The 15,884-nt window shown below is 48.2% G+C and overlaps 1 long non-coding RNA gene across 1 annotated transcript; it reads right to left on the bottom strand.

Annotated features, from left to right (window-relative positions):
- Positions 1–2,366: 2,366 nt before the first annotated feature.
- On the bottom strand, positions 2,367–3,012 carry LOC131494631 (uncharacterized). Its single transcript, XR_009253507.1, has 3 exons — positions 2,900–3,012; positions 2,673–2,795; positions 2,367–2,552 (listed from the first exon to the last, which is right to left on the bottom strand). It is a non-coding gene; the product is annotated as an uncharacterized LOC131494631 (long non-coding RNA).
- Positions 3,013–15,884: the final 12,872 nt, after the last annotated feature.

Here is a 15,884-nt window from a genome sequence, read left to right as displayed (position 1 = left end):
TCAGTGCTAGCCCTCTAAAGTGCCCTGAGCCCAGAGGGTGTGAAAGCCGGCCCTGTGGGGCGAGGGTGGCGGCTTCCTCCTCGGCTTGGTCCAGTACCCAGATGGGAATAGGGAGCAGCGTAACGGGGTCCAGAAGCAAGACCATCTCCTGGTCATTCTGAGTCCCTCCTGGCAAATGGTGTGGTTGCCAGAGCTCTGGGCCAATCCGTTTTCTGGTGCAAGACTGAAAAAACCAGGCCAGATCGAGAAGGACAGGAGGACAGAGAGTAGAAAACCGTCAGGAGTCCTGGACTCCAGCTCTCACCAGCTCTGTGGTTTGGGCAAATATCTTAACGTCTCTGGGCCTCAGAGGCCCTCCCGTCGAGTGCGGATCGTAACGCTTATCCAACGTACCAGGCTTCGATGAGAAGGCCTGTTTGCCATCTGCAAATACCATGTCTGGTTCTCATCTGCGTCTTTCAGTTAGGAGACCACGTGCTAAGGGTGCATACCTCTTAGTAAGCACAGAGTTTGCTCTTTTAGGATCCTGACAACAGTACTCTCCTATATTTGGTAGTTAATGAATTCGTTCATGATTCGATTCACTTTTTTCAGTAACTATATTTTTTTAGTGTTTAGGTTTTTTTTTTTTTTAATGTTTGTTTATTTTTGAGAGAGAGAGTGTGTGTGAGCTGGGGAGGGGCAGGGAGGGGGGAGAGAGGATAAGAAGTAGGTTCTGCACTGACAGCATGGAGCCTGATGTGGGGCTCAGACTCATGAACCATGAGATCATGACCTGAGCTGAAGTCAGATGCTTCACCAGCTGAGCCTCCCAGGCGCCCCTCAACAACTCTTTGTCGATCGCTTACCATGTACCAGGCGGTGGTGATGGAAACAACGAAGAGCGGCCTCCATCACTGTGAGATTGGAGCGCTGCTGTGGGACACTGTCATCGCGGGGACATACACACGCGCCAGCGCAGGAGAGTTCGGAGAAGGAAAGTACCTGGGGGAAATGGGTGAGTGTTGGGAGAAGGAGCATGGGTTGGTGTGCGGGGGCTGGGCAAGGAAGGCGGCTCTGAGTGGGGGCATCTGGTCCCTGATGAGACCTGAGGATGAGTGGGCAGGCAAAGAGCAGGGACGGGGGTGGGGGACGTCCCAAGCAAATGTTAAGGTAGGTGTTTTCGATTTCACTCCAGGGAGATCAGTCCTGGAACAGCCATTTATTAAGAGTTTCACAGCATGTGCTCTGAAAGGAATTACAGGAGGGAAGCTCCTGGCCACAGGCGAGTGAGTGGGGAGCAGAGGTTTGCAAGTCATTACAGGAGCCCAGCGCGTCAATACAACTGATGTCAGGGTCCCCCAGGGGGCCCGGGTGGTGGGGAGGTCTCCGCCAAGAGGAGGGTCTTGGGGCCCTGTGCAGGAGCTGCCAATAACAAAGAGACCTCTATTCCCCTTGGCCTGCCCTCCACCCTGGCCCAGAGGCACAGCCGTTCACTCGACCCCTCCTTCTGCTGTGTCTGTGTAAAGACCCCTCTCCAAGTACTTCACGGGCAGGAGGCGGCCAGGAACAGCTGGGGACTGTTGTTAGCTTCTGGCAACGTTCTGAAATTCCTTCCTTGTGGATCCTGTGCCTCTGAGCTGCTGGGGGCCCCTGACTTGACCTGAAGTTGAACTTAGCTAGAGGGTCCAGGGCTAGGAGCTGCCTCCGTGTCGGTCCCGATAGCAGCATGAAATCGCACAATCTTTCTGAGAAAGCCGAGGCTGCCTTGCTAGCCCTTCCTGGGACGGGAGGTCTATCGGAGGCCAGGTATTCTGCAAATCCATTCATGTTTTCCAAGGGCAGGATGGTGCCTGAGAGAGCCACCAGATAAGGCGATTGCTTTGGTTGACAAACATCCCGGGAGGCCCCGTACAAGATAGCAGCTCCCGGTGGGGATGAGGCAGAGAAGGGTGGCCTCAGATAAGCCGCTGGTTGAAGAGATTGGCTGCTTTCAAGGGTGGAGGGGCAAAACATCCGTTAATGGGTTTGTTCAAGGGCGAACTTTCCATTCACAGAACTGGAGAATGGGGAGTTGCAGCAGTTCTAGTCCTTTGCAACCCTTCTTTTTAAACACAAGTACAAAGAGCCCAGGAGAGAAGTAGTAACTTTTTCTAGATCACAAAGCAAGATAAAGCTCTATAGAATTTGGAGCCTCTGCTATGGAATCCACTGTTTTTTTCCACTATACAACCTCTTAACCCCTGTGTCCCAGTACTTCGTGTTTCCCTCCTCTTATCTCTGTGTACATTTGTTTATTGATGAGTCCATCCACCCATCCATCCATGTGTCCGGTCATCCATCCATCCATCCATCCATCCATCCATATGTCCATGCATTCCTTTACGTGTTTGCTTGTCAACATTTATTAAGGATACAAAGACGGCCTTGACAGCTCCCAAAGGAACAGGTAACATAACAGAGCAGATGCCCACAAGTGCAGAGAAGAGCAGCATGCAGGAGGCGAAGAGGGGGATTAAAATGGTGAGGACGTGAAGCCTCCTTGGGGAAGATGGCCTTTCAGCTAGCTGTGCCTGAAGGAGGGAAAGGGTTGCGTTTGTTGAAGGAGGCAGATGCCTTGACACTGTACCTCTAGAGGCAGCAGGAAGGGTGGATTGAAGAAGTGGAATGTTGGCACCAAAGAGATGACCTACCTAATAGTTCATCCAACAACCCAGCAATCCATGCTTCAGGTCTTTGGGAGCCAGCCTTGGTGTTGGGCACTGTGGGGATGTTGGGATCAAAAGGTCTCCTCTTTTCCATGAGGAACTTGCCATCTAATGAGGGAAGAAACCCAAGTGTAGTCAAAACAATAAAAGGCAAAGCTAACATTGACCTAGAGCTTCTGAGCCTGGGATTCTAGCCTTGCTCTGCCATTTACCTGCATGGTGTTTCAGGGCCTTGACTTCCTCAGCTGGGAAATGGTGACACTAGGTACACCATCCTGTCCTAGTAAATAGGAGAGGACAGTGTCCAGTTGTGAACCTATTTCCTATTAGTCACGTGACCATGAGAAGTCAGTGAATCACACCGCAGCTGCATTCTTCCTCTGTGACGTCAGTGGTTGGTTGGGGGGCAGGTAGGGAAGAAAAACCATGATGCCTGGAGAGTGAGACTGTCTGGGACAGCTGTAGGGGAGCCCCCAGTGCACTACCTGCAGAGAACAGAACTTTAACAATTCTTTGTCCCAGACCCCATAGCTCTGGCAGAATCAGGAAAAGTAATATATATGAAATCTCCTTGTAAGAGGAGATGCCCCTCGTGGATGCCGGGGGAACCGCATGTGGGCTTCTACATGGAAAGTCTGCAGGCTCTTGAGGCCCAGTGTCTCCTCATGTCCTGTCTTTCTCCTTGTAGTAAGTTGCTGGACAGACCTCTCCCTGCACTAGTGGATCCTTTCCCAGAGACATGCAGAACGTGACAGGCACAAATGCAGTGACAGACTGCCCTGGATTCTCTGGGGCAGGGGCAGCGTCAGACATTCTGCCTTGGTCCTCTTACGAGGACCTGTGAGGCTGTTTTGTGGGGCGGAAAATGGGTCCACCATAGGTTGAAGTTGCCACATCCAGCAACAAGTACTTGTCTTAACTCATTCCTCAATTCTGTTTTATCCGTTCTTCTCCATTGTTCTCACATCCACCTTCACTTTTCCTGTTTCCCTGGACCTCCCACTTGGTTCATGCCTTCACCCATTCACACTTTGCTCTGGGCTCTGGCCTCCCCATTCCTCCTTCCCGTCCACCTTCCTCCCCACAGCTAAAGGATCCTTTCTGCTTCGATCACACACGTGCAACGGATGCAGAGATGGTTTCCAGCAGCTCTGGAAAACAGTATGGAGTTTCCTCAAAAACTAAAAATAGAACTACCCTACGACCCAGCAGTTGCACCACTAGGTATTTATCCAAGGGATACAGGTGTGCTGTTTCAGAGGGGCACGTGCACCCCAATGTTTATAGCAGCACTGTTGACAATAGCCAAATTGTGGAAAGAGCCCGAATGTCCATCGATGGATAAATGGATAAAGAAGATGTGGCACCATCCTATAGTATATAGGTATATATACCCACATATGTACATATACATATACATTACATATACATATACATATACATATACACAATGAAATATTACTCGGCAATCAAAAAGAATGAAATCTTGCCATTTGCAACTATGTGGATGGAACTGGAAGGTATTATGCTAAGCGAAATTAGTCGGAGAAAGACAAATATCATATGACTTCATTCATATGAAGAATTAAGATACAAAGCAGATGAACATAAGGGAAGGAAAGCAAAAATAACATAAAAACAGGGAGGGAAACAAAATAGACTCATAAATACAGAGAACAAACAAGGTTGCTGGAAGGGTTGTGGGTGGGGGGATGGGCTAAATGGGGGAAGGGGCCCTTGTTGGGATGAGCACTGGGTGTCATACAGAGGGGATGAATCACTGGAATCTACTCCTGAAATCATTATTGCACTGTATGCTGACTAGCTTGGATGTAAATTAAAAAGTAAATAAATAAATAAAAAAGGGAAAAAAAAGATGTGGAGGATTCCAAGGGTCAGGGAGGCTGCTGCTTCTTTCCTGCCTGGACTTTGTTCTTGAGGAGATATTATTCTCTGCTCTCACTTTGTTCGTATAAAGACAATTATTTCGGTGTAATTTTATTTTATTTTATTTTTTCTGCTGAAGGATCACGTGCACCTACTGTTCAAGACAATGCCCACCCCGAATCCAGCCTTTTCAGCTTGTCTACAGCAAACACACCACCAGTGTAATGTGGTGATTAAGACCATGGACTTTCAATCCGGAACATGTTCAAATCCTACCTCTGCCTCTTACCGGCTGTGTGGTCTTGGGCAAGTTACTTTACTTCTCTGTGCCTCTGTATTCTCAGCCATACATTGGGAATGATTATATTCCATACCTCACAGGGTTATTGTGAAGGTTAAAGGAGATGATACATGTAAAGTTCTTAGAATCTCACCTAGTGTAGCGAGTACTCAATTGATATAACCCATTCCAGGAATCTCCATCCCAGCTGAATTTCTCTGTTAATGGCTTTGAGTGTGCTTGTGACTTTCCTGCCTTTGATTTCAGATGCTCTTTTCACCTGCCTGGAATGATGTCTCCTCCCTTTTGCTTGTATCCAGATTCTCCTTGCCGTCTCTAGCTGAGCACGCTCAGGAAATGGCCAGGCCCAGGCCTCACACCCACCCTGGTTCCATGACTCAGCTACTGTGCGGGGCCGCCTGGCCTCTCTGGCTTCCAGCTTTCCCTCTTGAAGTGGAAATGTTTATGCAGACCTTGTGGAGTTGTCGAAGGTGAAATCCTCAAACTCTGGCAGGTAGTAGGTACTTAAGAAATGAGGGATGTTATCAAGCCAGATCTTACTAATCCTGCCTGCCTGGGTGTCCTCTCTGAACTCTTTTGGTAACTATAAATTCCACCATTTATCTGGTCACTCATTGACCATGTGGTGCTTTGTATCACCTTTTAAATGTTTTTCTTCTTCTGCTTGGAACTATTATCGGAATCTTTGGAATCTTACTGATGCTCAGCTTTCAAATACACACTACACCTAGTACCCTGTTCACTGCACTGGGTGTCCTTTGAGGGAAGACGCTGTGCAAACATTTCTTGTCTCCCTTTTTGTTTTTTTTTTTTTTTTTTTTGAGAGAGAGAGAGAGTGTGTGAGCAGGGGAGAGAGGCAGAGGGAGACAGAGAGAGGAGAGAGCATCTTAAGCTGAGTGTGGAGCCCGATGTGGGGCTTGATCCCATGAGTTTTGGTTCATGACCTGAGCCGAAATCAAGAGTCGGATGCTCAACCAATGGAGCCACCCAGGCGCCCCTGCACGAATGTTTCTAATTTGACTGCAGTTCGTTGAGACATCTTTCTGTGATGGCAGCCTTACGCTGGGCTTATGTTTTCCAGTGCTTCCTTGTCTTTTCGCTTTGGTACAGCAGCTGGTTGTGGCCCAGGGCTTTGGGGCCACAGCTCTCTCGTTAATGTTTATTTTTTTGCATTTACTTTTGTGTGGTAGACTCTTTGTCCCTGGCTTGGACTTTTCCTGGTGGTCCCATTGGCCGGCCGGCCCCTGGGTCCAGACAGATAAGGGCTCATTCTGAGAACCGGCTCGGTAATTGTTGGGTGCCTTTTCCCCTTTGCTTTCTTCTCCATGAAAACACCAGCCTTGTGATTGTGTTTCAAGAAACATGTCGATGGGCCTGTGCTCTGGATGTTTCCTCACCTGAGATAAGGTCTGGGTGTCAGCTCTAAGGAAGAAGAAAGGTACACTGGAGAGGAAGATTTCCCAGGCAGTGACACCACCTCGGGCAGCAGTAGCCTGAGACTGGACTGCCCAGGTGCAGGTGGAGACCAAGCCCACCCCCAGAGGAGGGGCAGCTGGGACCATCTGGGCGTCCCCTCCCACCCCAGGCATGGACTTGAGAGGCGCAGGGGCTGTCCTACCTGGAGAGGAGCCCCGGGGCCAGCAATGGCAGCACTCCAAGGCCTCACAGTGGGGTTGGGTGGTTGTGGCTGTGGCCGCTGGAGCAGACAGTCCCTGGATAAAGTCCAGAGTCTGAACATTCTGGTCCTGGCTCTCAGTCCCTCACTGAGGGATCCTGCACATTGGAGCTCAGTTTTCTGCCTGCAAAGGAAGTGTGCCATATCAGTAGTTCAAACACTTGTTTTTTAAAAACACATCAGAGTGCTTTAAATTTTTTTCTAAAGCAGAATCATATGCATATTCCAGGTTTACAGAGCAGATAAAAAGAGCAGGTCCGTGTGAAGGAGGTAGGACTCCCAGGATCCTGCCATTCCCTGCGCCCACATGCATCCTGCAAGGCTCATTCATGCAAACTTGGCTTCCCCAAGCACAGTTTGAACCTGCTGGACTAGTTAGTCTCAGTTGTCTGTGTGAGGTCATCCAGGCCACTGCTGGGGACTCTCCCCTTCCCATGGAGATGAAAAAGCAGGGTCTGTGGACAGGGTGACGGCAGAATAGTCCCCGGTTATGACCTAATCACAAACCGATCAGAAAGGATGCTGGTCGGAGTACTGGTTGGATATAGTGACTTTGTGTGTTAGAAACACATAAGCTATTTTATGAATTTTATTGTATTATATTAGTAGTAGTATATTATGTAATGTATTTCAAAATACATTATTTCTGTCCCTTTCAGATTCATCTGAATAAAAACTGGGTGCTATTATTTTGAACAGTGTCCACAGGAAATAGTAAATAACAAATAAACATCCCTAAATCAAAACACGGAAACCTTTATTCTGGATCTTTGGTAAGGTGACAGTGTCCAGGTGGGAGGGACAGAATGGGCAGGGACTTGAGTTGACTCTGAGCATGGTCAGGGCAAGAATAACACCAATCACACAATGAAGGGCTTACTCCAAGATAGGATGGTTTCCATGCCCAGCAGCCCACGAAATAGGTATGTTTCCTAGGGCTACCTTCACAAGTTATCACAAATTTAGTGGCTTCAAGAAAACTCCAGAAATTTATTTTGTCACCATTCTTGAGGGCAGAATCTGAAAAATAAGGTGCCAGCAGGACCATACTCTCGCCAAAGGCTCTGGAGGGAGAATCATTGTTTCTTACAGATTCCGGTGGCTCTGGATATTTCTTGGCCTGTGACTATATAATCCCATCTTGGTCTTTGTCCTCATACAGACTTCTTCTCTTTTCCCTGTGTCTTCCTTCCTGGTATCTCTCATAAGATACTTGTTACTGGATTTAAGGTCCACCTGCGTAATCTAGGGTGATCTCAAGATCCTTAACTTGGTAACATCTGCAAAAACTCTTTTTCAATTAAAGTCACATCGATAGGTTCTGGGGGTTATAATGTGGACGTATTTTGGGGGGGGGGAATTATTAACCTTGCTGTTAGATATGAGGAAACTGGGGTTCAATCCAGGGAGGTAATTTGCCCATAGCCACTCAACTGGTGGGTGGCGGGGCCAGGCTAGGACTCACCCTGAGGGCTGCATTGTGCTCTATGTGCTACAGAACGTTGTGGGATGTCAGGGAAGGGACCAGGCAGATGTAAGACCGTCCCTAACAATCCAGCTTGGAAGGCCTTGCTTCATGTACAGAGGGTGTTCAATGTCAGTCTGTTATTGAGATGGTTATTGATTTTGAGGCCTTGACCTGAGCTTCTCCGGGGTGGCAAACTGATGTGTCTGCCTCTGTATCCCTAGCACAGTGCTGCAAATGTTGGATGCATGAGATTGAATGCCTGTGATAAGATGCTGCGCTCATATGTCTGTGTACATTTATAGTATCTACTATATGTGGTTAGTGGTGGTGCATACACACCATGGAAAAGGCTGTGTGGGACCGGAGCTCGCTCCAACAGGCCCCATTCTTGCCTTACCCACAATCTACTCAAGGGCCTTCAGATCGGTCACTCTGCCTTGCTTTTCAAATATGTCAGGTGAGGTTAGTAATACTCTTCCTACAGATCTCACTGGATGTTTCTGTGTTTTTGTTGACTGGGGAGTCAGTGCGGGGGGCTTCTGTCTGAAGGCAGGAGGAAGTAAAAGATAAAATTTCCAAGCCCCTTCCAGCCCTAGGGTTTTAGGAAAAAATTTAATCATGTTTTACACCACCAGATGTAAGCACATATTGTAACTGCGGGGGCAACATGAAATTGAGGACAATCATGCTCTTTCACTTAGATGAGAGCAAGACGCACTCCGCTTAAACTGTGATTAGAAGGATGGAGGTCAGACAGAAATCCCTTTGTGATGTCAGGGGATCTGTTTCATGGGAACGGGGCCCGAGGCCGACTTCTCAGGGGGGCCATTCGGGAGCTGGGAGGACTGTGGTGTGCAGAGGCAGGAGTTAAGGGTGACGAAACATTTTGACATAAGGAGAACTTTCCAGAAGTTAAGGCTGAGAAACCTTGCGGTGGGTGGTTGGGAATTGAGACGGTCCCAGAATCAGCAAAACTAAGGCCAGATCCTTAATGCTCTTCCATTGATTTGGAGGTCTTTCTGTCTGGTAGGGGGATGGGAGGCCTCCTAGAGATCCAGCTTGTTTAGAGCTTGGACTTTGGAGTCGGACAGACTGGGTTAATTGCCTCCATTGTCGTGTACCAGTTGTTGACCTTGTATGAGTTCCTTAACCATCCCAGATTCCTTGTGGTATGGGTACGCCTCCTCCAGAGCTTAAGTGTGAGCATTAGATGGGTCAGGGCAGGCGACACACCTAGCACTGTGCTTGGCACACAGTAAGCGTCAAGAGGCTCTGACATAGACATGTGAAACCCTGTCCTCCTTGGACAAGCTCCAGGTTGGGGCAGGAGAGCCCCTGTGCTGTTGGATGACAAATGCTTTCTGTGTTTCAGAATGAAGGCAGATTGAAACTTGATATTTTTTTGATCAAAAACCTTAAGGCAAGGCAAGGCTTGGTGGAGCACCGAAAGTCCTGTTTTCTGTGACTGGGGGTCTCCGGCAGGATGTTGGAATGTCTCTGCTCCCCCTGACGTCCTTCTGCTGCTTTGGTGACTGCCCACAGACAGACCAGCTCCCAGTCATCTGAAACACCACTCAGAAGGCAGGAATTTGCAATCCGTTCCAAGCTGGAAGTGACTTTCATGTGATGGGGCCGCACTGCTCTGTGACTCTGTAACCAATTCTCCCCACGCTGGCAGCTCTCCAGATGCCTGGGATGTGATCAGTTGACCAAACAAAACGGCAGGTCAGTCCAGGAGAACGCTGTGTCTGGCTTCGGGAGCAAAAGCTCCCAGCACGTGCAAAACTCAGGCCCCAAGTTTCTTCATGTTTTTCTCTGTTCTTTTCAGGCAGCTCTTTTTAGGTAAGAAATCTACAACCTTCAACTTTGAAAGTCAAGTTAAGTTTAGGTAAAACATATCAGTGCTGGAAGTCAGTGATTGAAGAGGTCACCGTAAGTGGCAAACGTCCATTTTTGTTCAACTGAAGTAAACAGAAATGAACGGAATTGCCTTCCGCACATTTTTGTGAGTATGCTGGGGACGTTCATCACCCCCAAGGTGGCCTTATAGAAGGAAGATTGGCCTGGGGATCCCAACACTGGCTTCTGGCACTAGCTGGGCTCCTAACTCCCTGTGAAACTCAGAGCCGACCTCCTAACTTCTCAGGAAGTCAGTTTCCCTATTTCTAAAATTAGTTGGCTTCCAACTTTCCTTCCCTGTTTAAAATTCTTTGATGTGTTTTCGAATGCTAGATAAATTCTCTGTTGATAGATCCGTAGAAGAATTTGTAAGGATCTCTTATGTTTGTATAGCGCTTTATTGTTTTATTTGTTGTCCAGAAGCTTCTGAGCTTGGCAGGGCGGATTGGGTTACCCTAGCACATGGATGAGGAAACTGAGGTCCAGATAAATTGAGTTCCTGGCCTGGCCATGGCTTTTTGGTGGGTGAACGGAGGTGGTGAGGACAAAGCCCAGATCTCCTGGTGTCTAGTCCAGAATTCGTCTCCAATCTTGACACGTGCTATTGTTGATGGAGCAAGAAACCATATCCAACCCCGGCTCTCTCCATCAGAGGCAAAATCCCACCCAACGTGTCCTTCTGCGTAATGGCCATCGGCCACTTCAGGTGGCTCTTCTTGGGTACTCATTTGGAGTTCAGTTTATGATAAAATGCGCTACATGTTACAAATGCAGATTTCAAGGTGAATCTTACAGTCAGGCATGCAAAGTCAGCACAGGTTACGTAGGAGTTTAGGTTGGAAACAAGCTTGCCGGATTAACTGGCTGCTCATTTACCTTTGCTTTTGCATCTTTAAAACAGCTGACGCAATATCTAATATTTACAATACTCGGTACGCTCTCTCCATGTTATCTTGATCATTTGTAACGGAATTTGGGCGTTCGTTACAATTATGTCATGTAGGGACACTGAGTGATAGAATGGTTGTAATGTATTGCTATGGGAAACAAATGAAACAAAGTGGTGTGTTTTGTCTGTACTCATTTTTGTATAGAAATGTGAAATCAGGTATGTAACGAAGAGAGGATTCTCACGTGGGTTAATAGTGGTTTTCGTATAGGTGGTGGGACCACCAGTGCCTTTTAACTTTTTTTTTTTTTTTTTTTTTGGCTTTTCTGCTTTTCCATAAGTGTGTAAATTGACCATATCTTAATGTGGTAATCAGTTTAAAAGTTTCTTCCTTTGAAGGTGTACGGGTGATGATTTTATCTGATTGGGAGAAAAAATTGGACAACCAGTTTACTTCCAGGTGGTTGTTGAAGAAGACTGATTCCCAAATATTTTCAACACAGACACAAATTGTGCCATCGGCAGTAATTGCTAATTGACCCTCTTTCTGTTCAATTAAGACAGCCACTCTCAGCTGCTGTGGGTCCGCGGGATTGAGGACGCGGCAGCCGAGCGCAGTTGGGGCCCGGGCTTCACATCTGCTGCCTGCCTTTGCCAAACAGCTGTGTTCTGAGCCAGCAGCGTGATGATGCTCACCTGCAGGAAATGTGGGTCGTGGAGTTGGTCTGCAGGCCGCGGGGGATAAAGAGCGGACGGTTCCACTCCGACAGGTGGGCCAGCCGATCGGGAAGGGGCTCGCACCGTGCGAAAAGAATGTCTTGCTCTTAGTAATGCTTGAGGGTGACCTGGCTGTTGGAGAAGACCCTGGGCAGGACACCAGTGCAGCTTGGCTGAGAACCCGCAGTCCCTGGGCCCGGGGCTTACGACAGTGAGGATCCTGACAGGAGTCTCCCCCCAAGCTCCTGAGTGGGGCCGGGGAGAGACGGAATGACAGAGGGGAAAAACGGCGGACACATAGAGGCGTCAGCTGAACACACAAGTCTCTGCTCGAAGGTGGATTTTTGCCACATTTCTCTCAGTCTCATCAGGAGCATAGAGGAGGACTTTCTTTGCTCTCAGTAAGCAATAGCTCCCAAACTGAAAAATGAAGTAACTTTATTTCATACACGATTGTACATTTTTATTTTGGTTTTTGTGTTTAAGCGTATTTAATTTTATGGTTGAGTTTTGTGGCAAGCGATACGGCTTTTCCATTTCGGAAAGTAACGGTGTTCCCTTAAAAGCATCTTGATTTAAGTAAGAAAGGGGTCACTTATAATGTTATTAATGATACAGTTAGAGTGTGGAATTGGCAAAAGTATTGGAAGTGTGATGCAAACGGTTGAAATGTGGGCAGTACCGTTATTCACCAGCCTGGGGTTGGAAGGCCTGGGGTTCTGCTGTCTCACCTACTGAGTGATTGTAAGTCAGCGGCTTCCAAACCTGGGTACTGGAATCACCTGGCAAGGGGGCGGGGCTTCCAAACTGCTGCTGCCCATCTCCCACCCCCAGAGATTCCGGTTTAATAGGTCTGGGGTCTGTCCTGGGCTCTGGATGTTGTCAGTGATCCCCAGTGGTCCTAACGTCAGGCTCCTTAGGAGCTACTGCCACGGCACGTTCTTTGATGTCACAGAGACTGAGTCTCCTTGTCTACAGTATGGGTGAGTTGAGCCCCTATGATACAGGATCTGCCCTGGCCTCTGTGTTCTTAAAAATTATAAGCAAATGCCTTCAAGTGAGCAGCTCACCATTTTATCCCTAAAAGGGGTTGCTGAATGGGATGAGTCATCTGGGTTCTAGATGGAGAAGAAAATGCCAATGCAGATCGAGTCTGGGGCTGTTGGTGCGAAGGGAAGAAGGTGGAACAGAAGATGGAGAGGAAGGGAGTGCCTTGCAGAAACTCTTCCTCTCAGCCAGCCTCGCTGATCGTTCATATTTTCAGATAGAAATGGGGTGGCGTCAGGCAGAGCTCAGATCTGGACCTAGGAGACATGGGCTGCTATGGGCTAGAGACATGGTCTCAGACAAGCCCTACCTCTTTGTGCCACAGTGTCTCCATTTGGATAATGAGGGGGTGGACTAATTGGTTTATAAGGTTCCTTCCATTGTGTGTGGTAAGATCACCCAAGACTTCCTCCCTTTCGTTGTCCTCCCCCACCATGTCGTTTCTTGGCTTTTTGCCAACGGAATCCCCAACTCCAAGGGCCAGTAGATGGCGGTAGAGTCTTTTGAATTGGGATTTTAGAGCTGGCTCACCTGATTTCAGCCTCCTCCCCTGGCAATGCTGGGAGTGGGGCCCTGGCTGAGCTCAACAGCTGCAGTCTGGATATATTCATTTGTGAGCCATAAAGGGGCAAAATTTAAAGGAATAGTATTTCTTTGGAGGTCCCGTCCAACCAGAGCACGGCACAGTAGGACCTAGCTGGTCCTCAGAGCCCAGTTGCATTTTTGCTCTCTCACAGGTCAAGCCCCACTCCCGCCGCTGGGCCTGATATTTGGTTCACGTTCCTACAGTGATGCATGAGTACAGGAGCGTGGGAGAGCATATAGGGCTTTTGTAGTAAGAGAGAAACCTGGGCCATTTTTAAGGCAAAACCAATTTCTGGCAGGGACTTAAATGTGCACATTACTTGATAGTTTTAAAGGGCATTCATATATGTGAACTCACTTCATCTTCGAAGCAAGCCTTTGAAGTTGGTAGGACCAATTAATTTTCAGCTTCGTTGGTCAGGTGAGGGAGCTGAGTCTCAGGGTAACCAGGAAAGGGATTTGTTCAAAGACCTCCTGCTCTAAGGATGTGATCAGAAGTTGAACGCGAGTCATTTGATCCCTTAGTCCAGTTCTCTTTCTGCTGATGGAGGCACATGGGCTAACGTGTCTCACACTGGGATTCCTATAGGAACTTGTGGGGATATACATTTGATAAGTCTTTATCATTCACTTGCTGTGTGTCAGGTACCAAGCAATACATAAAAAAAAAAAAAAAATGCCAGTTTCATTCCTCATAACAACCCTGCGAAGTAGGTATTGCTTGAACCCAATTTAGAGGTGAAAAAACTGAAACCCAGAAGCCATGACTCTAAATCACAGGGTAAGTCGTGAGGCTGGGATGCAAAGGCAGGCAGTGGTGTTCTTGCTGTCGAGAGGGAGGGAGCCAAACCATAAGAGACTCTTAAAAACTGAGAACAAACTGAGGGTTGGTGGGGGGGGGGGGTGGGTAATGGGTATTGAGGAGGGCACCTGTTGGGATGAGCACTGGGCATTGTATGAAAACCAATTTGACAATAAATTTCATATTTAAAAAAATAATAAAAAATAAAAACATCTTTGTTGAGATGTAATTCACATACTCTGCAATTCGCCCACTGAAGGTATATAGTTTAGTAGTTTTTAGTATATTTAGCAGAGATGAGAAAACATCACCACAGTCCATTTTAGAACATTTTTTTGTGACCCTAACAGGAAACAGTGTTTCCGTTACTAGCTGGGCCGTGCCGTTCTTAACTGCTATGCTGTATTCCATGTCCATGGATAGGCATGCGTCAGTATGTCCTGTCTTCCAAGAGTCGTTCTGGCACATAGGTCGATTATTCCATTACAATGCAGTAGACACAACGGAGGTTGAGGCCCAAAGCGCGAAAGGCCCATAGTGTGATGCAGATCCTCAAAGGAAGGACTTTCACCTAGAGAGAGAGAGAAAACGGTTTTCTCTACAGGACCTGAGTTTTCTGTTTGTAACAGAGCCGTGGGTTAATGCATCAAATACACCTGGAAATTAAGATGATCTTCCGTAGAGGAGATACTTAGACCTAGTAAGCCAGGGGTCAGTTACTGGGGTGTTATCAGGTTGACCCAAGACCCTTTTCAGTCCTCATGGGAATGTGCTGGGCGGGTAAGAGGGTGGGGCAGAGTCTGAGGTGCACTGAGGTGGGTTATGAGCCCTGAGGCCTGGATATTTGGGCTGTCACCAGGAAACTCCGTTGGCTTCCGTGTTACTCCCCGGGTCAACTTGGTGGGATAAACTTTTCCTGCGGGGAAGTTCCTCTAAGATATACTTTACCTTGGGAGTTACAGAAACTTCCAAGGAGCAGCTAGAGGAGCAAGGAGCCCATAGCTGGGTTTCGCTTTGTGTAATGCTGCCTCAGCTTCTTGAGGTTTACGGGGTTTATGAAGATCCGTAACAGCCAGCTCCAAACCCGGCTCCAAGGAGAGCTGTTTCTGGGAGGCCCCCCCGAAGTTTGCATTTCAGCTTCAAGAATGGCGAGAACAGTACAGTTGAAGGTCTCATTTTCATAACCTCACAGTAATAATGACAGCTGCCATTAATGGAACGCCTTCCAAGTGCCAGATGGTATGTTAGGGATTTTTTGCTTGTTTCACTAAAATCTGATAAACCTGCCAGGGCCCTGTCCGTACACACGCACTGTAGTGGAAGATCAGAAGAGGGGAAGTAATTTGCCCAAGACACATCTAGCTAGAGGGCAGCAGGGCTGGAATTCTAACCCTGAGTGTCCAGCTCGTCTCAGGTTGCCTGGGATCTTCCTGCTTTTGAGACCAGAAGTCCCATGTCCCAGCAAGTGGCCTCAGTCCTGGGCAGGCCAGGACAGCTGGCGCGCCTAATATCCAGGACTGTCGGTTTCCCTCTGCTGGGCCTGCCGCATAGCGCTGAGGTTTTGTTGGCTCCTTTCTTCACAGCAGTACGTGGTTTGGGCTCCCCCTTGAAACCCACTTAGGGACGGGCCATGCTCCTCCCTGTCTGTCCCCGAGTGCCTGCTCCCTTGCACTACTCGGAGCCTTGTCTCCTTCCAGCTGTTTCCCGGCTCCCTCACTCGCCTACTTGCTCTTGTTTTGAGGCAGGTCCTTTACCGTTTATCTGTTTGCAGCTTCCCCCCAGCACCCAACCCACTGCTGGCTACACACCGTCTGAAGACTGGGGCTTGGGTTCCTGCTGAGCACCCCACACCCCCAGCTGTGCCCCCTGGGGAAACCACTTCACCTCCCTGGAGCCTCTGCTTCCTCATCCAAGGCAGGATGCCAAC

Source organism: Neofelis nebulosa, chromosome 14, assembly GCF_028018385.1.
Source record: "Neofelis nebulosa isolate mNeoNeb1 chromosome 14, mNeoNeb1.pri, whole genome shotgun sequence".
Classification (NCBI taxonomy): domain Eukaryota; kingdom Metazoa; phylum Chordata; class Mammalia; order Carnivora; family Felidae; genus Neofelis; species Neofelis nebulosa.
The sequence above is the reverse complement of the archived record's forward strand: the minus strand, read 5'-3'. Positions and strand labels throughout refer to the sequence as shown.